General features: G+C 34.2%; 1 pseudogene; it reads left to right on the top strand.

Moving 5' to 3' along the window:
• LOC143398538 (developmentally-regulated GTP-binding protein 1 pseudogene) lies at nucleotides 1-27776 on the top strand (annotated as a pseudogene).

Genomic DNA, 27776 nt, shown 5'->3' with positions numbered 1-27776 from the left:
ATGTCAGGGGGCACTGTGGAGTATCTTAAAACAGAGACATCGGTGATGGAAGACATTGTTGAACAAATCCAGTGGGTAAGCTGCACTATGTTCTCCTGTTGAAAAGCACTGCATGTCTCCAAAGAGCCCACACAGAGCCAAGATAGGCATCTGCCATTACCTCCTGCAGAGCTACAATAGCCAGCAGGTGTAGGTATTGTAATTCCAGCTGGGTCTGATAACTTAACCAATCGCCCACCACATGGCCTAGGGGGCGACTAGAAAACCAGGTGAAATTCAGGCATGCAGACTGTTGTACCCAGGAAAATTTGAAAGAAAAATGTTTATAGTTTGAAACTAGAAGGGTTTATAGTTTGAGAGTTTGAAACACTCAGACACAAGATATTCCTGGTATCTCCCACCCTTTTAGTCTAGCAGTTCACAGGACTAGCTGGGAAGGATCAGGAACTTGATGGGGTCGTGGGGGGAGTAAGGCAGTGAGTGAATGTGTGCTTCAGGACTGAGCCCAAGAAGTCTAGAAATACAGGAGCCAAAGGTGGTGGAGGGGGGAATGACTGGCTCCTGGCCGCATGAGCAGAACCCAGAAGAGACTCCAGGGGTACAGACTCCTGGCATGGATTGGAAGCATCCAGGCTCTGAGGTGTGCTGATCTGTGAAGTAAAAGATGATGTAAGTAGTGAAATCAGAGAGAAAAATCCAAGAAGTGAAAGATCACTTCAATAAGAAGATAGAAATCCTGAGGAAAAAACAATTGGAAATTCTCAAAATTAAGGAATCAGTAAATCAAATTCAAACTCAATAAACTCAAGTGGTCCAGCAGACTAGACTACTTAGAGGATAGAATTTCAGGCAACAAAGACAAAACATATAATCATGAAAATAAAGTTGACCATGGAGAAAAGATGTTAAGAGACCATGAACAGAACTTTCAAGAAATATATGGGATAACATGAAAAGACCAAAGGTAAGATTTGTTAGGATAGATGAAAGTTCAGAAATACAAACCAAAGAAACGCACAAATTTTTCAATGAAATAATATCAGAAAATTTCCCAAATCTTAATATTTAAATGGAAAATCAAATAGAGGAGACTTACAAGACTCCAAATATACAAAATTACAACAGACCTACACCAAGGCATATTATTATGAAAATGCCCAACATGCAGAATAAAGATAAAATTTTAAAGGATGCTAGAGAAAAATTACCAGACACATTTAAAAGGAAACAAATCCAGATCTGAGCTAATATTTCAACCCTGACCCTAAAAACTAGGAGGTCTTAGAATAATATGTACCAAGCTCTGAAAGAAAATGGATGCCAACTATGAATACCGTACCTGGAAAAATTAAGCTTCTGATTTGATGATGAAATAAAAACCTTCCACAATAAACAAAAGTTAATGGAACTCATAACTAGAAGCATTCACTATAAAACATACTTAATAAATATTTCTTGAAGACAAAATTGAAAACCAGCAAAAGTGGGAACTACACTAGAAGAATAGTCAATCAAAAAAGAAACTAATTCAAATTAAAAAGCAGAAATAAATCCAAATAAAAGGTAATCAAAAATTCTCAATAATAACACGGAATGTAAGTAGCCTAAACTCATCAAGGAAAAGACATAGACTGGAGGATTGGATTAAAGAACAAGACCCAACAATATGTTGTCTCCAAGAAACTCACCTGATAGGCAAAAATATCTACAGACTGAAGGTAAAAGGACAGGAAAAAAAAAATATCATTCACATGGATCATATAAACAAGCAGGGATTTCTATCCTCATATCAGATTAATTGGACTTTAAGCCAAAGTTAATCAGAAGTGACAAAGAAGACCATTACATACTGTTTAAGGGAACTTTACATCAACAAGACATAACAGTCATAAATATTTAGGTCCCTAAAAATGGAGCATCTATGTACATCAGACAAACACTTTTCAATTTTGAGAATCAAACAGACCACAACACAATAACAGTGGGTGAGTTTAATGTGTCTCTCTTATCACTGTATAGATCATGCAAACAAAAATTTAAAAAGTAGGGATAGAACAAAAAATACAATTAAAAGTTTAGACTTAATGGAAATATGTAGAATAATTCATCAATAACTGAATATACTTTCTTCTCAGCAGCACATGGATCATTTTCTAAAATAGACCACATTAAGTAGGAACTCCCAATTATTGGTGATTTAAACCAACAAAAATTCGTTTCTCCCTCTCTCACATTCATTGCTATTTGGTTGGGGCTGTCTTCCCATTGTTCTGCCCCTTAGATCCAGGTTGATGGAGGAGACACCATCTGGAATGCTGGTTGTCCCCATAGCAGAGGGAAAGAGACTGGGGAACTTCACATACAGCTCTTCAGGCTTTCAAATGGAAGTGTCACACATCATTTCTACTTATCTGCTACTAACCAAAGCAAAATACAAGTCCCACCTAACACAAAGGGAATTGGAAAGTGCAATTCTAACATCAAACATGAAAGAGAACTGGAATCATTTGGTGGTCCTCATTACAAAAAATGATGTCAGTTTGATCTTTATTACTTCCGTTTTGTAGATTAAAAACTTGATATTTGAGAAATCTGGTAACTTTTTCAGTATCACAGGACATTCATGAAGCAATGAACTGTGTTGCAAGACAGATTTTACAATGTATCTTACAGTAAATTTACATGGATAAAACTCAGTTGTCAAGGGAAAGTACAATGAAATTATTTTCACATGTGTTCTATTGTCTTCATTTCAAAAGGATTTTTTTTTTCAGGAACCAGATAGTTTAACCTTGTATTGATATATCTCAAATAGTGTACCATCACATCTATAGGTCCTACTTATTGAATTGATTCAGTCTTTTTAAAGAAATGTAAGAATTTCCAGTGGAATAGGCTTTAAATTTGATGTTTTTACTAGAGTTCTAAAAAAACTATAAAACATGATATTCTTTGTCAAATATGACAGCTACTTTTATAAATCTACATAAACATATTTCCATATACTATCTTTTAATGTGTATTTATATATAAAAGTGTTGAGTTCTATTTTAGCATTATGATTTTATGAAAGCAATTATTTTCAATTATTTTAGCATATAAGATAGCAATAAAACAAATAGAATTTGATGAAATTGAACATGAATTATACTACCTACAGGTTAAATACAAATAACAGGAAATATCATAAATTAATCATCAAATTTTTATATCCTCTGATTATTTATGTGTTCAATCTATTATCATTTTGCCAGACGAGAAATCATTATAATAAAAAAAAACACATATCCAGGCATTCAGAATAAATAATAATCTAACCAAATATGGGTTAAATTTTAAAAATGTTAAATGCTTTGCCATTTTATTGTGAATGCAAAAAGAGAGAGAGAAAACATGTACATAAAATGAAAATAATATAAATAAGAATGAACATAAGAAAAATTAAAAACTTGTTTTTAAGAAGCTAAAATCTACACAGGGAGATACAATTAACTTGCATGAATGAACTAGATAATACTAAACTGATAAATGTGTGGAAGGAATTTCAAAAGTCAAGAAGAGGAGTTCAGAGACTGAGGGGAGATGGATTGTGACAACCGTTTTTCTGTCTTGAGTCATAGTTGCCTGTATCATTTAGGACAAGTGGTTAAATCAGCACAGACTCTAAGTACAAAGTTTTATTACCTTCCTTTTGGTAGAAATAGAAACTCTTTACATTTCTCATTTAAGTGGCTTAGTCATTGTAAAATCACTTAAAATGAAAAATCTAGAAGTAAATGTTAGAAAAGATATAGTATATTTCAATATTAAAACTGCAAATGAAATATGTGATCAAAAACATGACTTCATGAACTGATTCTGAGAGTATAACCTGGTCCCCATGAACCTGAAATTCCTAGTGTGTGTAAATTCCCAAACAAAAGCTGAACATCTGACCCCTGCAATGATAGCAACTGATAACTGTGATTCAAGGCATCAATTATTGAAATGGAAATTTTATGTCATTAATTATGAGCACAAATTTTGAAGAGATAATGTATTATACATAGACAATTGAGGATAATTATACATCTGCTAGATCATAAAATCCCATCAAGCTTCATCTATGAACACAGAGTATAATTTTGACTCAATGAAAGGTTATTATGACCAATCATTCTACTACTCAATTTTAGAATTTTTTTTGTAGCCCTTTATATAAGTGATCCAAATGACATTAAAATTTCTAGTTACATGGAATTTGTTACCTTCAATGTACAACAAGAAAAATGTCTGAAACTAGAAATGGGATTTTTAAAAATACTCATAATCAGGAAATTCTATATTCCCACCAAGATAAGCATATATTGTTTCTTTTATTATTATAAGGAATTTCAAAAAAATTAAGTAATATGCAAAATTAATGTACTGATATAAAAAACCTTCCCTGTAAAATTTGTTAACCCTTTTGTTTCTAGTAGTGTTCCCCATACTCTATCATAAATTAATTCAATCTTACAACTTCAAACTTAAGCAATCAATTTCACACCTAAAAGACTAAGTAGAAAACAATTCCTTATTTTTTTATCAGGAAACTAGAAGTTTCTTATAATTAATTTCAATCTTCAGAGGTTAATAGCCCTGGATTGCTTTCCTTTCTCTATGGTGTACTGATCCAGGATAGAATAGCACCTTTCTGTGTCAAAGCATGATGGAAAAGTCAGTGGCATCCCAGTGTTTCTTATATATTTGGCAATTACAGAATTTTTAGTCTCAGCTACCCTTTACCCTTCAGAAGATTTTCTTGACTAAGATCTCTCATTCTTTAGCTTTCATTTTGCTCAATATCTTTTGTACTTGTTTGTAATAGTATCAGCAAACATTGACAAAGCCTTTACAATGTGCTAGCAGAGTAACAACTGAATTACATGTGCTATTTCTCCTAAGTAGCTATGATTCCATTTTGCAGATAAAGGGAATGACAATAGAGGTTTAACAAATTTTCCCTACTTACCACTGTATTGAGCTTACAATTAAATGTGCTTGTGTATATGTGTTCCCACCTTATATGATTCACAAAAGATTGATTTTATTTGCATAAGGTATGATAACTTACATGTCATTAAGTATTTTTATTTGCTCAAAACATAACCAGAAAAAAGACCTACTTCATTCAATGTTACCTTATATAGTTAAAATTATTAGAACTCATGAATTAATTATTTTTGTCATAATAGAGGAATCTAATATTTCCATTAAATCTAATCCATATAAGAATTTCATATCTCTCTCTCTCTCTCTCTCTCTCTCTCTCTCTCTCTCTCTTATTTTTATTTTTATTTTTTTTTTGTAGCTGCCAACTTTGTTTTTTTTTTAAGAACATTCCCTGGAGGAGGAGAGTGGATTTCATCTTTGTGTCTAAAATAAATATTAGGAGACCCTGGGCTTCCCAGATCTGAGCCTAGGGTGCCCAAAGGAACTCAGCAGGCCCTATGGGCAGACTGAGAATAATTCAAGTTGTGTGGAGACAAGGGTGGATCTGCCTATCACCATGGGTCTCTTTCATGTATTTTATATTTTGAGGGGACTTGGCTTTGTGATCAGGGAAGAAAGAGCTGAGGATAAAGGTCTAATTGTACTATGCACTCTTATAGAAGAATAATCATCAGGCCCAGGGTTGCAATTTATAAAAGAATAGAACATCCCAAAATCTGAAAGTTTGTTCTCAAGAGACAGAATCTTTTAAGAGAATCTGAGAAGCAACCAACAGATAATGACTAGGTTACAATTTGACAAGAAAGCAGGTATTCTGGGAAGCCAGGTCTAATGGCAGTCAGAGCCCCTCTAGGGAAAGGCTCCTAGGATCCACCCCTTATTCTGGAGAGGGAGAAAGGTGGTTCAATGACCCTGGTTTCAACTCTTCCCTGAAAAGATCTTGGTACTTAGTATCTGACAATTTCGTAAGGTTCAAGGCCACAATTAAATTATCTTTCAAAAAGCTAAGCAATAAAAGCTTTGTATCTTTTCAAGGAATTTTTTTAAAAATATAACTGTAGTCCTGGTGATAAAGAAAAATACAACAACAATAAAAATATACTTCCTCTTCCTTATCAGCAGTCAGGTCAAATTAACAACTAAATGATTTTATTATATCCACTGCCAGTCGTACATTGTTTTCACAGTTCACTTGGATGGAAAAATGAACAATTAAAGTCTTTCCCAGAGTCATTTAAAAGAAAACCTGAAACACAATGTTAAACTAATTAGTCATATTTTAAGATGAGTATTTTAATGATGATCCTAAATGCCTTTGATTCTTTTTTGAGAGGTAAGTGGGTGTTAAATTATACTCAAAATTACTTCTCATAAAAGAAATATTTTATTAAAAATCTTTTAAAAGTTCAATATATTCTGATAATCAAATTCCATAAAAGAATAATCTGACAAAGAATGTTTTAACATTTCTAGTTGTGGAAAAAAAGAATTTTCAATTAAATTTTACCAGGCACAAAATCTAAACAAAATATTTGAGATATTTCTGGGGAAAATTTTTATTCATTTGAAAGAAAAATAATTTTCATATTTTATAAATTGAGTACAAAGGAAGATGGAGGGGAGTTTTTATATAAACTTTCAGGTAGCCAAAAGTAAATATGAAATTTTAAGACAAATCATCCCTGGTAACAGGATTTGGAGAAAAATAGAACATGTTTTCAAGCTAAATCTGTTCACAATGATAATTATAAAACTTGTAGTAGAATTCACAACTAATTGTTCTTTAATCATGTTCCTTCCTGAGCCTTCCTCTCTTGAACTAAAAAAATTAGCATTAGTTTACAAGGACCACTTTCTGAAATAGATAGGTTTCTATTCAGATTTTGCTTCCAAGTTTGGAGTTTAATGGAGCAAACACTGGCATTTCTCTAACAATAAATAAATGTGTCTTATAAAGTCCACTAGTAATGATCAGATTGTTATACCTTTTTTACCTCTTTCCCTAAAATTTATTTCTACTGAGCAGTAATATTTATTTTGTGTTACAACTTGAGACAATTATTTATTGTTTATGAGACAATTAAGACAGAATACCTCTTAATAAGTGGTTCACAGTATAGATGGGGGAAAATGTTTTAAAGAAAAATGGATCTTTTCTCTGTTATTATTAACATGGAGACACAGGAGAGAAATATGCTATAGTGTCTTCACTATGTTACTGTTAGCTATTTACACAAAAACTCTATAAGGTAAATATTATATTTGATAATTAAATTTCACAATTGAGATTACTGATGATCTTAGAAGAGTTAAGTAATCTGCTTAAAATCATAGTTTTCATTGAAAATTCTAACATGAACCAAGAAGATCCCATCTCACTCATGAACCAGGCTATGTTTATCTTCCTTTGAAGACAAAAAGCATGAGATCAAATTCCTAAGCCCTTGGCTTCCAAAGCAGAAGATAAGCATGCATCCCTCAGGGGCTCAAGTACAGAACTTTCCAAGACCTACTGATTATAATTTAACACCGTTGTTATTAAAATTCAGTGTAGATTTAAATTATGGTGAGGTACTGTGATTGCAGTATACAAGGACTTCAAGACACAAGTCTTTGTGATCAGGCAAACTAGGGTTCAAATATGAGTTTTTAATTCATTAATGATCTGGAGCAAGTTAACTTCCTTGTACATATTTCCTTGTTTGTATAACTGGAAAAATACTGACCATTCCACAGTGTGCTTTTTTGTACTTGTTTAATGATATGTAAAACTCTTAGTACATGTTTGAATGATGTCTTAGTAAAGTTATTTTTGTTGTTGTTATTGTTTTTGTTACAGCTACAAGTATTGTTGCTAAAAACACTCTAATGCATGCAGTATTATTATATAGAGCAGTGTTGAACGTTAACCTGAATAAGATAAAAAGTCAGTTCATTCTGCAAATTTCCAAAAGGGAGCAAAAGAGTTGAAAGAATTGAGAATCCACTTCAACATTAGAAAATTTTACGGTACTTTATTATATATTGTGATATATAATTCAAAAAGTGTTAAAAAGAAATCAGTTAAATTATAAGATTAAGTTAATTGCTTATGTTAGGCAAAATTAGGACTCAGAATTAAATATGCTGGCAGAAGTCATAAGAAACCCAAAGAGTTGACTTATCTTATTAATCACTCTCTTATATATCTATGATATATATACTACAAATGCCATAAACACACAGACTTGGGAAGCTTTAATGGTACTAGTACCTTTTGCTAAGATCACTATTTTCATTCCTAAAAAAACAGTTTTCTACATAATAGAAGTAGAAATAATTTGAGAAAAACATTTATTTTAGAAATACAAAAGCTCTGTACAACAATTTGATCCCTTTATTTGCACAAGAGTAAAAAGATCAGGGAGAGTTAGAAGAATTAGAGAGGAAATGGTTGGAAGTTGACTTTCAATTAAGTTTGACTTTTTGTTTTTTTTTTTTTTTTATAATTCAATCCTTTTACCTCCATAATATCTTTAGTAAGTTAAATGCTTTAGCCAAACTCTTGTATACAGGAAAAACAAAAGTTTCCTCAAGTGCCTGACTACAGATTCCAAAATAAGAAAGTAAAGGAGTCAATAAACAAATAAGCAAGCTGGTGTACTGGAGTAAAAATAAGAATTTGATGCCATAACTGTGAATAAAAACCATAGGAATGAAGAGCCGTCAAAGGTAACCAGATTGAAGATTCAAGTCAGAATTTGGAGGTTTTGGTCCTGGCAGAAGCTTCATTTAGTGTGTAATGCAGAGCCTGCATGTAAAATCATTGAGGTATGGAGGAAATAGAGATTCTTGGATTCCTCTTGGAACAACATGAAGTCAGAGCATCAAAGAGTTAATTGATACTGATATGGACAGTCTGTTGTTAGTGACAGAAAAGAAGCATGAAAGAAAATTCTGGACAAGGTACTCAGGCCTGGTGAAACTGAAAGAATATATTAAATGTCAATGGATGGCCAAAATGTGAAAGGATAGTATTAGAAGTGAAAGACAGAGGAATAAAAAGAGAAGCCATTGGCCTGATGTAACACAATGATAATAATCTACAAGCAATACTTGAATTAAAGAGGTAGTTGACTTCATTTTGCCCCACTGACAGAAGGAATGAGAAAAAAAATAGATGCTTCATAAGAGGGGCTGGGCTATGCAGGGAGTATATTAAATTGAATAGTGTCCTCCAAAATTTCATGTCCACAAGGAACTTCTGGACAATTAAAATGATAGGAGGTTATATTGGAATAGGGTAAGCCCCAAATCCAAAAACCGGTCTTATGAGAAAAGAAAAGGACACACAGAAACACAGAGAATGCCAAGTGAAGATGGAGGCAAAGACTGGAGTGAACATCTGCTAGAAAAGGAATGCTTAGGATTAGTTGGCCACAACCGATTTTCCTGTTCAGACATTCCACTGATTTTTGTGACATATCAGTTGGAAGACACTGGTTTTTATTTTCAAAGACAGTGCTCTGATCGCAGAACATTAGAACATATTCTAGCCTACACCCTTTCTGAGGTGTGGCCAGCTCAGTGAAAATATGCTGATGACATGAGAGAGTATGTTATTAATGACATATTCTTGGAACATTGCTGTATTTTAATCACATTTTGTCATTGCACAAGTGTGTTCATAAAAGTAACAATAGATTACTCATCATGGGAAATACTCAAAGCATAAACACTTGTGTATTATCTCTGATTTATATTGCTCCCAGATGTTCACACATAATAAAAGAAGGAGCAATGACTCTCTGTTTAGAGTAAAATAAATAAAGCTTCTGATACTCTTGGATAAATGAATGAGATCAGAATTATAATTTTAAAACTACACTCTTTGTTGATAAATAGTATCTCTAGATTAGATAGAACAAAAGGTATCTACACTGTATTTTCCAGTTTCCTTCTTAATATTTTGACTATATGAACAATTTTCTGACACTTTTTATGGAATGAATATTCACAAAACATTGGACACTAAGTCAAGTTCATTCTTTATCTCTAAATACTACTATAACATGTTTTAATCCTTCCCTTCATTGTTCAAGAAATAATTAGTGAGAAATTACCACATTCTGTGCACTGTTCTAAGCACAGAGGTTACCATTGCACACTAGCAAATGACATTATTGTCCTCAGAAATATGACATTAGGTGAAGTCAAGGTGAAATGGGATGGCTAAGACAGAATAAAATTGAGTAAAACTTTATGTAATTAGCAAATGTACATACTATAGAACATCCCATAAAAGAGATTAAGAGTGCTCTTTTGGCAATGCCACAATGAGGGGGTGATACTGGAGATAAGATGTGAATTGTTTCAGAAATAAGAGAAATTATTTTAGAAAAATAAATGAGCTCTAAGAATGGTTTCCCAAACTAAGATTTAGGAAGCATGAACAAGTCTTTGTATCTTAGCTTGGACTGCCATAATAAATTATGAAAGAATGGATGGCTTCATCAACAGAAATTTGTTTTCTCTCAGTTTTGGAGGCAGGAAATCTGAGATCTGGGTGCTGCCAGGATAGGGGTTTCATGAGGTCTCTTTCCTGGCTGATAAATGCTGCTGCCTTCCTGTTCTGTGCTCACATAGCCTTTGCTCTCTCCTCCATTCTTGTAAGGTCACTAATCCTATCAGATCAGGACTCCACCCTTGTGGCCTCTTTTAACTCTATATCCAAAACACCCATCTCCATATACAGCTACATTGGGTATTAGGGTTTCACCAGGTAAATGTGGGTGGAACACACTTCAATCCATAGCACCTAAGAAAAGAGTTCAATGTGTAGAGAGAGCATAAAGAAGGTCAAAATGGCAGAAATGAGAAGGTAAACATCAGGACAGTGGTAGGAGCCAAATAAAGTAGGGTCTCTAAGACAAAACTTAGGAGTGCAAACTTTATTTTAACAGGGAGACAGAGAATAAAGAGTTTTAAGTGGGAGAGAATGCCTGACTCAATAGATAGCTTAAAAGTGAGTTTGACTCAGGTTACAGATATAGCTCAGTGGTAGAGCACTTACCTAGCATGTGTGAGGCCCTGGAAAAAGAAAATTATTTTTAGTCTGCTGAGCATAAAGCAGAATGAAAATATAAGATCCTCTGTTCAAGAATTTCACAATGGTGACAACAAAGCACTAATTCAACTGTGGGGCCATTTTGTGTGAGACATCATGGTTATAAGAGTCTTAACCCCATTAGTGAATTAATCCCCTGATAGGGATTAACTGGGCTCTAACTGTAGACAGGGTGTGACTGGAGGAGGTGGGTCGCTGGGGCTGTGCCCTTGGGGTTTATATTTTGTCCGGGTGAGGAAAGCTCTCTCTCTCTCTGCTTCCAGGTATGCTTCATGTCCTCAGCCACTTTCCTCCAACCCACACTTCAGCCATGATGTTCTGTCTCACCTCAGGCCTCAAGGAATGGAGTCAGCCATAGTCTCCCAAATAAACTCTTCCTCTACTGATTTTTCTTGTCAGATGACTAAAACACCCTTAGGAAAAAGGAGTACAGTAAAACATTATGTCCCTGAAGTGCTCTCTCCATTCCCAAAAATCTAGATAAGTCAAGGGAACAGTGAGAGCAAGTCTGGACTGGAATTCTTGGATAAATATTATCTCAAAGGACACTGGTTTTCTCCCATGTATGCTGGGAGTTAGGACAAGATAGTGTTATCTAGCACACCAAGATCTTTGGGATGCGGGTCATACTAGAGGACGAAGCAAGCTAAACTAGGGATATCTAGTAGCCTCACTTATAAAACCCCTCTCCCTGAGGTAACTGGTGCTGAACTGAAGGTACAAAGGGGAGAATAAGTGCCAGTCTTCCAACCAGCTACCAGTCAATCAGGCCTCAGAGGAATGCAAGTGATATTTTCTGACAAAGCACCATGAGTAAGGGATGGAGGAGCTATTTGTCAGCCTGTTGCCACTGGACTTTCTGGGGATAGCATCACAAAAGACAGAGGTGCCAACTGGCAAAGCATTATGAGAAATAGAGGTACTGTATGTCCAGTCTGTCAGCACTGAGCCTTCCCCATAAGCATTTTTCAACAAACCTAATTTGATTCTGGGTACGGTCTTTGTTCTTTCATCAAACTGTCCTAATGGCCTAGCCCAGTTGAGCTATTGACAATACACATATCTATGAAGCCAGATCTGGATATAGGAATAGAGGCATAGAGACACACTTATCTATCTCATTTTCCAAGGTGAATAGTGATGATGCTTTGGAATTGGTTGTGGCAGTGGGAGCTTGAGAAATGAAGAAATGCTTTTGGTAAGAGGAGTGGATATGGGAGACTGGGGAAAAGTAGGATCTTAGCTTAAGCAGCTGGATGAATTCCAGTATCATGCTGTGAGCTGGAAAATTGAGAAACAGATTTGCTGAAGGTAAGGATCATGTATTTTTATTTGGAATGCCAAGTTGGAATTCTCTACTGGACACTTTAAAATATTAAAAGTATATCAATTTTCCTGTCAGTTTTAAAATTTCTGTATCTTTGATTTGCAAACTGACTATTAAGTATATATGCAGTATATTTGCTCATTCAACCTTCAAATAATCAATATAATTTCAAAATCATTGTAGATCAATATTTGTGTAAAATACAAAAACATTTAATTATCAGCAAAACAAAATTTTGAAAAGTGGGAAAAGTCCCTTTTTTAATTCAAATTAGTTATACATGACAGTAGAATGCATTTTGACACATCATACAAAAATGGAGTATAATTTCTCATTCTTCAGGTTATTTTTACAATTATATAGAGTCAAAAATTATGTAATTGTTATGATAACCTTCTAGAAATATTTAAGTGACTGATTCCACTTTTGTACTTACCTCATTGCAAACTGAATCAGAGACTTCAAGAAGTACTATTTTTGACTACCTCCCATAGCTGTTCTTTCTATCTCCCCCTAATCCACAAACTCTTGATGCTTTTCATTACTTTGTTCATACTAGAGTATTGAGAATACTAGAGGATTGAGCATGCTCTAGGTCATACTAGAGCATCTGCGAGCTCTAGTATGACCTAGAAATTTCTAGTAGCCTACGCCAGCCAGATGGCACGCATAGGCTACTAGTAATTTTTAATTCAAGTTCAGTTATATTACTGATGAGAAGCAAGAATTAAACAATCAACCCTATGTAAGGAATAAGTAAAGAAGCTTGGCAGTTGAAGCTCAGCATCGATTATCTAGAAATAAAATAATAATAAACTATTTTCACATTGTCATCTGCAGTACTAATTGTACTAAAAGAGGATCTGCTAGGCACATTCGTGCACATCTGACATCCCAGCAACTTGGGAGGCTGAGCAGAAGCTGGCAAGTTATAGGCTAGAGTGAGCAATTTAGTGAGGCCCTAAGCGACTTATTGAGCACCCGTGTCAAAAATTTAAAAATAAAATAAAAAGGGCTGGAGAGGGAGCTCAATGTAAAATGTCTCTGGATTCAAGCCCTAGTACCAAACAATAAAAAAAATAAAAAGTATCCACTCGGGGGGGGGGGGTGGGCAGAGCAAATTGAATCCTAACTGACCAATTTTGTAAGAAATAATTTTTCTGTGCAGTATGGAGAATCCTTGAAAAACTTAGAATGGAACCACCATTTGACCCAGCTATCCCACTCCTCTGTCTATACCTAAAGGACTTAAAAACAGCATTCTACAGGGACACAGTCACATTAATGTTCATAGCAGCACAATTCACAATAGCTAAACTGTGGAACCAACCTAGATGCCCTTCAGTAGATGAATGGATAAAGAAAATGTGGTATATATAGTCAATGGAATATTATTCAGCATTAAAAAAGAATAAAATCATGGCATTTGCAGGTGAATGGATGGAGTTGGAGGATATAATGCTAAGTAAAGTTAGCCAATTCCCAAAACCCAAATGCTGAAAGATTTCTTTGATTTAAGGATGCTGATCCATAATATGATGTGTGTGGGGGGGATTAAATGAACTCTATATAAGGCAAAGGTGGAAAGGGGAGGAAGGGGAAGGGAAGGGGAATAGGGATAGGAAAGACAGTGGAATGAGATGGTCATCATTACCCTGAGTACATGTACGAGGACATGAAGGATGTGACTTTACTTTGTATACAACCAGAGATATAAAAAAATTGTACTCTATATGTATAATATGAATTGTAATGCATTCTGCTATATATAACAAATTAAAATTAAAAATAATAATTTTTCTGTGATAAAATAGATATAAACATGAAAAACACCCATTATGAAGGAAATAGAGAGGAAAAAAAATAGTGACATTTGAAGAGTGCACATTTTTTAAGAGTTACGTTTATCTTATTCAAGCATTTGAGTTGCAAGGAATCAGAGTTTACTCAGGTAACAAAAAGGGATGCTTTTTTGAGTACTTGGCAAGCAATGTTATACATATGAAGTAAGGTAAGGAATTATGAGACGTGGTTCTGGGAGTTGAAAAACAGAAACTAGGTCAGTGATTTGCTAATAAACATGCTTTGTAGCATTTTCTATAAATATTCCTGCCATAGCAGCCTTTACCTATCCTCTCAATCATGGAGTTGGGACTGGAAACCCAGAAGCACACCATTACATTATATACCAGAAGTTCACCAATATATACAGTATTTCTACAATTTAGATACAATACACATAAATGATCTAAAGAACAGATAATAGTATAAAAGAGTAAAATAATTGGGAAATATGAGTTTGTAGTATATATTTGTTTCAATACATTGTATTTATGTACTTTAATTTTTAGTAATGTGTGGTTTAATAGCCAACTTATTAAATACCTGAACATTTAATAATCAGCTCTTTTGAGTCAGTTCAAATGAGCTCTACTATACCACTAAACCAGGGTCCTTCTATTTCTTACTCCCTCCTCTTCTCTCTCCTCTTTCTCCATCTCTTTAGCATTACATTCCCCCTTCTTTTTCTCTCTCTCCTCCCACACCTTCTTTACCTACTGATGGCTGGTCTATTCTGCTTACCCACAATTTCTACTTCCCGTAATTAGTTTGCCATGGCTTTAAATTCAGATCAAACTCTACATTAAGTTTCAACTTTAGAGTTCATAAGGCACAGAATACAGCATAACCTAATGTTTTCTCCTAAAATTCCAAAGGAAAAATACAATTTATTCTTCACTCTGTAATAGATACTTGTATTCTAGATTGATCATTCCTGTTCATAAGTGGGAGTATCATATAAATAAATAATGACCTGTCCTTTAATAAAGTTTTTCCCTTGGGGGGAAACTTGTACTGAAGTAAGATATGACTGTGGTAAAAGTTACAAATATATCTGGACCTACCTTTGTTTTCCTGAGAAAAGTACAAATTTTCATGCAATAAAGCTAAGTAGATGACCACTCTCATTAAAAAAGTAAAAATTATTTATTTGAAATAAATAATTGATAATTTAACTTAAAGAGAACCACTGAAATATTTTTATTTCCATGACACATGGTCAAAAGAAAAAGGTTAATTATTTGTTTTAAAATTTTTATACACAGTAGATAACACAAAGAAATTGATAATAACTAGCTGCTTGTTACCAAGAGAAAACTATTGCTGGTCAAATTGTAAATGTTTGTGTATCCTATAGTTGAATCATTATATCCTATTCACAGACCAGTGTTGAAGTATGAACTATGCATGTGAATAATAAAAAATATGTTGGCGATGGTATTTTTCAGCCCATGTACCACTGACATGACTTACTCCATGATTGAGAGTCAGTAAAGACAATTGTTTCACATTTCAGCCTAAACTATCAACTAAAGGCAATGAATTTCACTTGGTCATAGTCTGATTCTCTAAGGCCAGACTGATCATGAAAAATCCAAGTGGTTTTGAATATGAATTCACCACAGTAATATGACAGCAATTTCCTACAGAAGCATGTGGTCTTATGATTTTTTGATTATATAGTACTCATGCAGATTTTAACTTTTTCAGCACAGAATGAAGAAAAACAATGAAGATGACCAAGATAATGAATTTTAAGTTATTTTTCTTATCTAATTGTGTGTTCAGTTTAACATAACAAATTTGCTATTCTTTAAGTTTAGTATCTCTTCTAATTCGCAGGCTGTCTTCATTAGAATCACAGGGTGGTAGGCAGATGGGAGGAGGGCCTGATATGCATCCTGGGCTACCTTTGAAAGCCTACTTACTGAATCAGAATATTTATGGTTCCTTCTACCTCCCTCTCATTCTCACTGCCTGGGGAAGTGAATGTGATCTAAGCATGAATCACAGAAAGAAATAGTTTCTCCTCCCCAACCCTTCCACCTACCATCTAGTTCATGGTGTGCTCCTGAACCCTGGTTTCTTTGAGAGTTTTTCTTTTCCAGAATGACTAGAAATAGAAATACTTATGCCCTTCAGTGGAAATTCAAGACTGTGACCTTAGGCTCTGGACTCATCACGACAATTATACCAGAACACAGTATACAACCGAATACATTCAGGTTACTCAGACTCACATTGCCTTGAGATTTGGTCAGTGACCTCAATTCCAGATTGAGTTACCTAGAAAGTCAGGCCAAATGTATTGGGTCTTTCCCAAAGATTGTGCTACTTGTCCATTGGCATTTTGTAAGACCTCTCTGGAAGATCTCCATCACTGTGTACAAATGAAAACAAACCACAGTGGTTCTATAGGCACAGTGTTGTATTAATCCATTTAAAATCAAAGTTCTTTCTCAGTTTAACAAATGCAACAATGTCTGATGAGATTCATCTTAGACTCAACCACATGCAATTTACATAATCAAAAAGACAGAAAAATGGGGATTTTTCCATTTTCCCCATGAATAATAGACAGTACTTCCTTTACATTTCTGAAATTGCAGAGACATTTTTAAAGTGATTTTTCTTCCTAAATAAAAGTCTATTTCAAAGGCAATTTACACCTCCACTTCTTGAGAAAACTTTGTGTAACTTAGAAAGGAGAGTTTTTACTGATTGCATTCCTCATTTAAAAAAAGAAACAAAGGTTAGTTACCATTTAAGAGCATGCACATATATCCTCTAGTTATAGAATTAAAGCATATATTCTTTATATATATACTATTCATTCTTCTTATTTGCTTGTTTGACCAGCATTTTTACGTAATTAAATGTTATTACTGAACTTTATTCTAACGATTACATAATTTGTTTTCATCATTCATTGTAGAAGTATTTAATGGATGTTCACTATAATGGCTCATGATACCCACTGCCTTCGGGGGAAATAATAAGAAAGGCATGTCCTAATCTTCAAAGAGCAAGCAGTTGATATATGTGCTCTTTGGGTAAGCTTTGATTTATAGAAAATAATGTTGGGGTGGCCCTTTAAGCTAATATTCAAAAAAACTATTTATAAATTTAATACAAAATTAGTGTTTTAGCTTTTAAATTATCCAACAAATACTTTCTTATCATTTATAGACCTAGTAAAAATGTTACAACTTCCAATATAAAATTAGAAATAAAAAAATCACTCACTAAATTAAAATTTTATATTGGGAACTCAAAACAAATAAGTTAGTGTCTCTATTGTGCAAATTTTTATTAAGCTTTAATTATATTTAAAATATAAAATAAAATATACAGATTATACCTACAAATAATAAAAAATAACATTATTTCTAAGGATATGATTTAATTTACAATTCCCATATTTGTTATAAATATTGATTTCAAATATATGTAACACCATGTGAATAATTCTCATCCAAATTCATCAAAATTAGACTGTTTTCTGTTAGTGTGTAGATTTCATACAAATCATTAAAAATTCCCAACACATCACAGGATTTATATTTTGTCTGACTCAATAGGAACAAGCAGAATCTAATGTTTGTTGGATAAATAAACCAAAAAACTGAAAAACATTACAAATGATCTTCATGTCCTAAGGTAAGCCATATCATCTAATATTTTTTGAGTATTCAAAAGTCTGAACTCCCACTAAAACTTTTGCTGCTGCCCTTGACTTCTTCATTTGCATTTCTTTGGTTCTTTTTAACATTTGTGATTCTTACGTCTATAAAGATCCAGTATTGTACTTTTATAGAGTCCTTCATGTCATTTTTTTAATAATCTTTTGATTCTCTTTTCTTATTTGAGCATTTATACTTTTGCCTTTTTTAAAATTTTTTTCCCCACATTTTCCCTGCTTGGTGGGATCACAACTTATATAGCTATTAAAATGATACCATGCTAAATTATTTTACTTCACATGACTTGGTTCTATAACATTTTTCATGCTCATACCAGACAAGCAAGAAAATAGTCAATATCAGTAAAGGAAAATGTACTGTGATAAAGGAAGTTTGTCTTCTCCACAGAATATATATTAGGAGCAGCTGCTCATCCTGACTTAATGGGGAAATACAGTGAGCTTAGTTTTATCTTAAGAGCAGGTATCATGTAGTCAGTAAACCAACAGAACTACAATTCAAAAGTGAAAGCAGGGCTGTAGATAGTGGGAGCCAGCTGACTAGGGAATTAGAAAGGCTTTCCTGGAAGGATTGAAGTACTCTCTGGGGTAGGATACTGTGAATTTGAAGTGGCCTAGATAAATCCAAATGTCTCCAGCAGTATTTACTTTCCCTCGTATTTCTATGGAGGTTGTGACCGGCTGAATTCATCCTTGTGAAACATTATGCTATTCCATTACAGTGACAGAACAGCCAGGTAACAGGTGAGATGATGCTGTCAGGTACTGATGCATGAAATTAAGCTGATGAGGGAAAACAAAGAATATAGGATGTAACTATTGGGGGAAAACAAATCAAGGTTTTCTCATGGTTTTCATGAGATCAAAGAAAATTGTATGATAGAAGAGAGAGGCAAACAGTAGGATAGGAGTTCGCTGCTAGAAACAAAGGTGTCTGAATTCCCTATAACAGGAATGGACTTCTGTGATGCCCGGTTTTGACATTGATATATAGCTCTGGCAAAAGTAGATGACTAACATGGGTGCATGTGGTTATTAGAGTAAGCCACATCAAATAACTGAGGGGCTAAATTTGCCCAATATTGTTATACTAGATTTCAGTCAACCCAAATGATCATCAGCTACAAGCTCTTAATGGGTTTCCTATATTGTATTGATGTACAGATTTAGTATCCCCAATATGAAAATGCAAAGCCAAAATGCTCCAAAATATGATTGTTGACATGACTCCATAAGTTAAAAATTCTCCACCAATAGATTTTATTTCATGCACAAAATTATTAAATACATTGTATAAAATTACCTTCTGGGTAGTCATAAAAGTTGACTGTGAAGCATAAATGACTTGTTTTTAGACTGTGTCCTATTCCCAAAATATTTTATTGTATTCACACAAAATTCCTTTAAAAATAAGTGCTGGGTAAAAATGTAGTAACATTTTTAACATTCCAAATTTATCCAATTTTTGAGTAGTAATTTTTGAGGACTCCTTCTTCATACATTGGGTTTTACAGTGTTAAATAATATTTGATAATACATTGGTAACTAAATACATCATTTTAATTTATACTTCTTTATTCATTAATAACATTTCCCATATCAAGTAGTTTGCTTGTTCAGGTTTTATACCTAATTGGTTTTTGAGGCTTAGTTTGTGGGGGTGTGGGTGAGGGAGGCATTCACAAAATACCATCAGTACTTATTAATAATGCTTTACATATATTTTTGAAGTTGATTGGCTCTTACATTTTTATGATTTTAGCCTATAGTTTTGATGGCACATGCACATAAGAGTACATATACATATATGCATATATGTTTTTAATCTGGCATTAAGATATTTTCAGATCTCCTTTTTCTGAACTATTTATTACATGATCACATGTACTACATTTTACTTCAATTCATTATAATGATTTTAATTAAAACGTTAAAATGTACAAATGTTATTATTTCTAATAAATGGTGGTTTTTATAGATTTTATTATGCTGCTTTTAAAAAAAATGACTAAAATCTCTGATTAATTCTGTATTGTGCTGATGCTCTTTGAGTAAATATCATTCTAGAAAAAAATATTAGGATCACTTTCCTTAAGTGAAAAAGATATGTATGTGTTAAATACTCACATATTGTTCTTATTTGAAATGGAATTAATTAATGGGGATTCAAGAGTATATGAGAATGGGATCTATGGTCTTTTTTTCTATTCTTGTTTTCCAGGAAGTCAATTGTTACAATAAGAAAAAGTAATCTTGAAGTTCTTTTCTGAATTGTTAGCAGAATCATCAACCCAATTTTTGCAGTGACATTTACTTGATATTTTTTTCAATATTTTAATATTACCCAGATCTAAAAAACAACACCATACCTGAGTTGTTATATTTTTATTTTATTTTTTTCTGGTTTAAAGTTGAAGACTTCCAGGGTGCTAAAACGATTCTTTACTTTTATGGAAGCACTCAATGAACAGGAAAATAGGTTCTTGACAATGTATATAAATCCTGTTTATTGTTAATATCTTTTTCTGAATAAAAATTTTTAAAAAGTAGTTATATAATCTCTAAAAACAATAAAAATGTATAGTCTAATAACTATGAACTAGTCTTTTTTAAATGGTTACTTATTTATTATTTTTATTTTTGCAATTCTGAGGATCAAATCCACTGCTTCTCACATGCTACACAAGCCTATACTACTAAACTACACCCAACCCCTCAATTTACATTGTTAAAATGAAGTTAATCACATAGTCATTCAATTTTCATGAACAATCATTATGAAAGAAATGACTATTTTCTGCTCATATTTCAGTCAGCCTAGTTCACAAAAAAGAGAGTAAACTTTCTAATACTTAGCATTTTATTTATAAGTAATTTGCTTAAAATAATTTTTGCATATTTTACTTAATCTAAAATATTTGATTCTTAGTAAAATAAGACTAAAAGTTTAAAAGTCTGAGTGTTACTAAAATAATCATGAAATTAATTGTTTCATATTAGTTAAATGAATTTCTATTACTAGGATTGTATGTTCTCTTCAAGGGCATGCTTAGGAATGATGTTATTTTTAGGACCAGTATATAGTTTAGATGAGGAAGATCATTTACTGGTTGACCTACAAATGAAGAATCAGTGCACAGACCAGTCCCATAGTTTATTCTGATTTATTCTATCCTAATCTACTCTATTTACTCTATTGTAATTTTCTTCCCGAAAGTATTTTTCTTCAAAATTATGGATAACTTTAATACTTCATTTTTATTAGAAAAAAAATCCCTTACTTTTTTTTAAGAACTGTGTATCTCAAATGTAACTTTCCTCTGAAGTCTTCTAGGCAGGCTAAGTCTTATCGTCCTTCATAACTCTTCTTATAATTGTCCCTCTGTTTCAGTGAAAGTTTACAAGACCCTTCTTAATCCTTCACTCTAGGACAGTATTTTATTTATTTTTATTGTGCCAATAACATTGTGAAGAAAAAATAATATTCTGTCAAATGAATGCATAGGTATGTGTATACACTTTTTCTTACCTTTCTTCCTCTTCCATCTATCATTTTTAATATAAAATTTATTTCAATAGCATAAATGATGTTTTTACATCTTTATAGAAATAATATACTTTATAAAATTATCTTCATGATTATCTTATATATTGACTTTCATACACTCCTTTTCAAGACCTTATATACTCCCCTCAAACCCTCATCACCATATCCCCATACTCATTTTCATCAAAAGTCTCTATTTTACTTAAGAGAAAGAAGAAGAAGAAAAGCAACAGAAGAATTCCTGCCATTTCTGAGCAAAATAATTTAAGAATCCTCTTTTATTTCAAAAGATATGCTCATTCCAGGCTCCTGAGTAAGACCAACACCTTCACACATCCCAGAGATCCTATCCTTTGGACCTACTTGAGGATATAATTATAACAGTTCACTCCTCTCCAGAAACATCAGATTCTCTCTTTTTGGATTATTCTCATCATCATATGCACTGTTTAATTTCCTCCATCTTAAAAATATCCTTCTTTGGCCAGGTACTGTGTAATTACAGGCACACCTATAATCCCAGTGGCTCAGGAGGTTGAGACTGGAATATTAAGAAGATATACAGTCAATCAACAAATATATGAAAAAGTGTTCAACATCTCTAGCAATTAGAGAAATGCAAATCAAAACTACTCTAAGATTTCATTGCACTCCAGTCAGAATGGCAGTTGTTAAGAATATAATGGTGAGGATGTGGGGGAAAAAGACACACTCATACATTGCTAGTGAGACTGCAAATTGGTACAGCCAATATGGAAAGCACTATGTAGATTCCTTGGAAAACTTGGAATGGAACCAACATTTGACCCAGCTATCCCACTCCTCGGTCTATACCCAAAGGACTTAAAAACAGCATTCTACAGGGACACAGTCACATCAATGTTTATAGCAGCACAATAACTAAACTGTGGAATCAACCTAGATGTCCTTCAGTAAGAATGGATTAAAAAAAAGTGGTATATATTGACAATGGAATATTATTCAGCATTAAAAGAGAATAAAATTATGGCATTTGCAGGTAAATGAATGGAGTTGGAGAATACAATCTAAGTGAAGTTAGCAAATCCCAAAAAAACAAATGCTGAATGTTTTCTCTGATTTAAGGATGCTGATTCATAATGTGGTTGGGGGGGCATGGGAAGATTAGATGAAATCTAGATAGGGCAAAGGGGAAGAAGGGGAAGAGAGAGGTTATGGGGGTAGGAAATATGGTGGAATGAGATGGACATCATTACCCTAAGTATCTGTATGAAGACATGAAGGATGTGACTCTACTTTGTGTACAATCAGAGATATGAAAAATTGTGCTATATATGTGTAATATGAATTGTAATGCATCTGCTGTCATATATAACAAGTTAAAATTAAAAGAATTTAAAAAAAGAGTTCAGAGTCATCTTTAGCAACAGAGAGCAGCTAAGCTACTCAATGAGACCCTCTCTATAAATAAAATACAAAATAGGGCGGGGGATGATGTGGCTCAGTGGTTCAGTGCCCCAGAATTAAATCCATTGTACCTAAACAAAAAATATATCCTTTGACCCAGTTTAATTTACATTATCCTATTGTTCTATTCTTTTCATAGGCAAAATATTTCTCTCAAAAGGCAGCTATATTCCCTGTATCCAAACTTTATGTTGGTACGTACAATTCTAATATGGCCCCAAGTTTCCCTGGCCCTCTGGCGTATGCAACTTCCATAATCCCTAGAACTACAAATGGGATGGATTTGTTTCTATATTAATTAGGTTGTTATATGGCATAATTAATGTTAAAATAGGTAGACAGTTCAGGTAAGCCAGAACACTTACATGAATCTTTTTGTTTGTTTTTGGTACAAGAGATTGAACCCAGGGGCACTTAACCACTGAGTCACATCCCCACATCCCCAGCCTTCTTTATTTTTTATTTTGAGACAGATCTCTCTAAATTACTTAGGGACTTGCTAAATTGCTGAGGCTAGCTTTGAACTTGCAATCCTCCTGCCTCAGCCTCCTGAGCTGCTGGGATTATAGGCATGCACCACTACCCCAAACAAAAAGGAGATTCTTATCTTAACCTGTGGCTTTAAAGGACAAGTCACATGGAAAGGAATGCAGGTAGCCTCAAGGAGTTAATTGAAATTGTTAGCTGATAGCCAGCAAGGAAACAGGGACTTCAGCCCGAAATCATATGAAGTAAATCTTGCTACAACCCTGTGAGTTTAATAGAAGCTGCAGATTAAAACATGTACTGGCTGATAGTCATGCCATGCCAGATATTTTATCTAGAGTACCATGAACTAATAAATAGATGTTGCTTTAATTCACTAAGTTTATGGTGATTTATTCCACAATAATAGAAAACCAATACCCTTCCCATTTTCCTTTGGGCCATCCCAAATTATATTTAGAATCACCATTCCAACAAAAGATTATCAATGATCTTTCTATTGATCAATTCGATGCACAATATTTATACTATCTTTCTAGAACATTAGCAACATTTCTTCAAATTGACCCCTTCCTCCTTTTCCACTGAGATGGAAATACTATCCCATGGGATACCATCCACACAGCTTTCCTCTTACCTCATCTGGTCTCATTCTGGCTCTCTCACACTTTTCTAACTTTGTTTCTGAAACACCATTCCCTCTAGTCTTTCTTTGTCCTTGTTCTATTCTCTTGTACCCCAATAAGTGGTTAATTATCTGTTGGTATACTCCTTAGTAAATTACCTAAGAGGGTTGTGCTGACCTCATAACAGGGGTGGTTTGTTGATAAGGGAAGGTCCTGGCAACCTGGTCACAAGAGAGAGAGCAATGTGATCTAGAACCAGCAGTTCCCTTAAGAGATTATAATTAACTGTGACTCAGGGAGGTTCTGACATACCAGGCCCCATTTTCCAGAAGTTTTTCTACTTGGATAATGTTCCATTGGTTATAAGTACTACCTCCCCCAAGAGATTATAATTATTTATGGGTTGGGGAAGGTTGGATATCCTAGTTCTCACTCTTCAGATGTTCGCTTGCCTGATAAAGCTCCCTCTGGTCTGTTTTGTGACTCATGGATTTTTCTTTCTTTCTTTTTTTTTTTTTTAAGAGAGAGAGAGAGAGAGAGAGAGAGAATTTTTTAATATTTATTTTTTAGCTTTCGGCGGACACAACATCTTTGTTTGTATGTGGTGCTGAGGATCGAACCTGGGCCGCACGCATGCCAGGCGAGCGCGCTACCGCTTGAGCCACATCCCCAGCCCCTCATGGATTTTTCTTAATGCATATGTCTATTATGTCTTCCCTGAAAGTTAGTGCCCTTTCTTGTCCTTCCCTCTACCCAACTATTCATAGCTGACTAACCTACCTAACAAGAAAGGCTGAGATTCAAAGAGCTTTCTAAAGACTTCCTAAGACTAGGCAAAGGGAAAGGATATGTGGCTGTTGACCAAAACCATTTCCTTTTTCCCCACATTTCCCAAAAACCCCTGTGCTTCTCTATTCTCTTTTTGCTTTCTCAGAGGAGAGATGTCACGGGTGTTGCACAGAAGGCTCTGGAGAGCAGGTGATGTACATCTATTCCTGACTCCATCTTCGGCAGTAGCATGTTGGTAGCTCAAAATAGGCCATTATGGGAACTTTCACATCATGAAACTAGGAACACGCTAAAAATCACTGTCCTTTGTGTGTGGAGAGCCAGCAGTCTGTGTTGCAAAGCATTTACAGAACACTCAACCCTACAAAATTCAACCTTCCAAATGCTTTCAATACTCTGCCAATCTCCAGTGTTATTCTTTGCTCCAAAAGAATATTTTAATTCTTCTTCTTTTACCAGTCACTCTTTTATAGACTATTATCAGGTCTAGTGGCATAGCATTTATTGCTTCTAATTCCATAAGAGTTTTCAGCTCTTAATTTTGCCATTTTACTATTTTTTTTCTTGGATTTCAATATGCATATTGAAAGGTATATTGCTTATCACGCTTCCATGCCCTTCTTATCCTGAAGTCCCTGCTGTGATTTCTGTTTGTGTATTAGAATCCTCTTTCAAATATTTGGTCAAAGGGATGGGACAGTTGAAAGAAGAATGTACATGTATAATATATATCATATGTAAATAATTTTCTTTTCTATAAAATCACAAATAATGAAACAGATCCCCTTTGAAATTAAAAGCAACTTCCTGATAACTGCTTTCATTTCCTCACACTGGGGACAGACACGAGAAAATTAAGGATGACGTATTCTCTCACACAGCCTAGCTAAATCTGCTTTTATTATTTCCTGCCTTTTGTTCCACTGTGCCTCCTCTTCTCTTATAAAAGGTTTATGTGTCCCTGAGCCCCTGAAGATGCCAATTTGACACACACAAAAAAAGCTATTTTCTATATTCCTCAAACCTGGCTGTGATTGAACCTATTTTCTTGCCAACCTGACTTCCGAGTCTTTATGGAATGTTACAGGTGGGAAAGCCAAATGCCCCTGGTGTCCTTAAGATATAGCATGCCCATGGCTAATGATGATGATGATTAAGTTAGTCAAAGGTTTACAATATGTCAGGCATTGCTTATATCACTTTACATTAAAAGTTTAATTCTCATGATGAAATAGTTATTATCATTAATTTATTTTATTTTAAATAAACTGATACAGAGAGATGCTAAAGAATTTGTTCAGGATGGACCCTTGATACTTACCCCGTGACAGTAGAATTGAGAACTCTTTCTTGTTTATTTGGAATGTTTTTAAGACATCTTAGTAGCAGACAAGACTATCACTTATTCTTTAATATTTCAATTAGAAAAAAATATTACTTATATTCAGTTTCATGGCAAAAAAGACATAAATTGTGTTTCTTAGGTTGTCTAGTTAATGAGGTGATAAAAATGTTTACTATTCAATATATGCTAAATATTACTCTCGATCCTCATTGAGTTATTTATTAAAGGAAATTAGTAATTTAAACACACTTAAAAATTAGTCCTTTCAAGTGTGTTACCTATAAGGTGTTTGATATCAAAGTATTCTTGTTAAACCTAATCTCACTCCATACAAAGATGGAAGGGTTACCTCACATTTTATTATTTATTAAACTCATCCTGTATTTTTTTTTCTCATTCAATTTTGGAACCATCTGAGTCATGGGGCTAGTTATTAGAGACCAAAAGTACTTGATCCTGGCCACCCCGACCCATCCCCACGCCACCTTGCCGGACTTGCCACCAAGAGCCGCACCTTAGTAAAAAACACAGAGATCAAAACTGAAATGGAGCATTCTCAACAAGGCAAAAGCATACTACCTAGGGATGCTCAAGACTTGCCTTGCTAAGCTTTGTAGAGATCTCATTACTCCAAAAGGTGGTGGTAGTGGTAGTCCAGGAGAAGGTTGTGACATGGCCAAGACTGGTGATGCTGGAAATTTGGGGGGTTTGTGGGTTTTCCATCTGTGGGGAGGTCAACACTATTGAGTAACCTAGCTGGGGTATATTCTGAAGTGGCAACCTATGAGTTCACTACTCTGACTACTGTACCTTATGTCATCAGATACAAAGGTGCCAAAATACAGCTTCCGTAACTCCCAGGTATCACTGAAGGGGCCAGGGAGGGGAAAGATAGAAGCCATCAGGAAACTGCAATGGCCTGAATGTGCAATTTGATCTTGATTGTTCTGGATGTCTTGAAACCCTTAGGACATAAAAAAGTAATTGAAGAATGAAGAATTGGAAGGCTTTAGTATTCACTTGAATAATAAACCTCCCAACATTGGCTTTAAAAAGAATGACAAAGGAGGCATTAATCTCACAGCTACATTCCCTCAGAGTGAGCTGGGTGCTGAAACTGTGAAGAGCATACTGGGACTTTGCGTAGTGATGCCACAGCTAATGGCCTCATTGATGTGATGGAATGAAACTGTGTTTTTATATCCCCTGTATTTATGTATTAAATAAGATTGATCAGCTTTCCATTGAAGGGTTGGGTAGCATCTATTAAGTGCCTCAGTGGGTAGCCATCTCTGCCCATCACTGCCGGAATTTTGGTGATGTGTTAGAAAAAAAGCCGGGACTATTTGAAACTAGTGAGAATTTACACCAAACCCAAAGGCCAGTTACCAGATTATACATATCCAGTAGTACCTCCTTACTCCAGGACCACATGGAGGCTTTCTGCATGAAGAGTCACAAAAATCTTATCAAAGAATTTTAAAATGCTGTGGTCTGAGGTCTCTCTGTGAAATACAATCTACAGAAAGTGGATAAAGACCATACATTGGAGGGCAAGGATGTCATTCCGATTGTGAGGAAATGA

Source organism: Callospermophilus lateralis, chromosome 4 (assembly GCF_048772815.1).
Source record: "Callospermophilus lateralis isolate mCalLat2 chromosome 4, mCalLat2.hap1, whole genome shotgun sequence".
NCBI lineage: Eukaryota > Metazoa > Chordata > Mammalia > Rodentia > Sciuridae > Callospermophilus > Callospermophilus lateralis.
The sequence above is the reverse complement of the archived record's forward strand: the minus strand, read 5'-3'. Positions and strand labels throughout refer to the sequence as shown.